The 1,112-nt window shown below is 67.1% G+C and overlaps 1 protein-coding gene across 12 annotated transcripts in view; it reads right to left on the bottom strand.

The window, feature by feature from the left end:
* Nucleotides 1-1,106, bottom strand: part of BCL2L11 (BCL2-like 11 (apoptosis facilitator)) — a 44,187-nt gene extending 43,081 nt beyond the window's left edge. For 11 of the 12 annotated variants that reach the window (XR_001362841.1, XR_001362838.1, XR_001362842.1 and 8 more), the window contains exon 1: nucleotides 833-1,106. The gene's annotated coding sequence lies outside the window, so the exon portion shown is untranslated. The other variant, XM_014542706.1, reaches the window with a different exon arrangement.
* Nucleotides 1,107-1,112: the final 6 nt, after the last annotated feature.

Below are 1,112 nucleotides of genomic sequence, written 5' to 3'. Positions count from 1 at the left end.
CGCTGCACTCATCCTTTCCAACTTCCTCCCTCTTCCACCCCGAGCGCCGTGGTCAAGCACCAAATCCTAGTGGCCAGCCCGAGGGCAGGGCACCTCTAGCAGCATCGCGAGGAGTCGGGCTGCGCTTGGGCACGCCCGAGTCGCTAAGACTACCCGACCGGCCCCACGGACGGAGCAGGTTTGCTGCCCGCGCTCGTCCACCGTGTGGCCCCGGTGGTGGAGGAGGAGGAGGCCTTGGTCTCTCGCTGTCCTTGGCTCGGGAGCCTGGCAGGTCTGCAGAGCGATCGCAGACGGGACAGGGACCCGAATGCGTCCGAGAGCGTGAACGCAGCGGCTGCCCCGAACCCTCCGCCTGATGTGCACAAGAAAAGAAAAGCCGAATCTCAATTAGTCCCCAGCACAGCTCTGCAAATCCCTGGCATCGAGCAGCGCACCAAAGACCGGCTCCTACCGCTCGGCCCGCGACTTCCCGGCCGGGCGCTCAGCTCACACGGCGCAGCGGCCTCGGTTCCCGGGCCGGCGCGGGGAACGCGCGCTGCTTCTCCAGCGGCCCAAGACGCTGCACCACCCCGCGCGCCGCATCACGGTCAGGTCCATAGTTCCACTAAGCACTAGCAGACTCCTGGAGGACGACATCTCCCCAAAGTGGAATTGCCTTGGGAGAGGACCCGACCCGCTCGGATCGCCACTTCCCGCCGGGCTACAGGCGGGACTGGGCGTGTGTCTCGGCCAACACGTGCGCGGGAAGCGGGTAGGAGGTGGAACGTGTGGCTCTGGCGCCCGTCATCCACGCGTCCCGCCCCCGCCCGGGAATCCGGAGGTATTTATTTACCTTGCGTTTCTCAGTCCGAGAGTCAGAGTCAGACATTGGGGGGGCGCGGGCCAGGGGAAGGCGCTGAGGTTGTGGCGGCGGGGACGGGGTGAACCGAACAGCCCCAGGCAATGCTGGCCTCAGTGGGCAGGGCGCGCCAGACGTCTGAGAGGACCCGGCGGCGGCGGTAGCGGCGATACGGATCAGAGCGGTCAGAGGAGCTCAAGACCTGGAGGCGGCGCGGAGCGAAGTGAAACCTGCGCGTTTGTGCAGCCCAGCTCCCCGCTCGCAGCCCTGCACC

Source organism: Myotis brandtii, unplaced genomic scaffold (assembly GCF_000412655.1).
Source record: "Myotis brandtii unplaced genomic scaffold, ASM41265v1 scaffold1085, whole genome shotgun sequence".
NCBI lineage: Eukaryota > Metazoa > Chordata > Mammalia > Chiroptera > Vespertilionidae > Myotis > Myotis brandtii.
The sequence above is the reverse complement of the archived record's forward strand: the minus strand, read 5'-3'. Positions and strand labels throughout refer to the sequence as shown.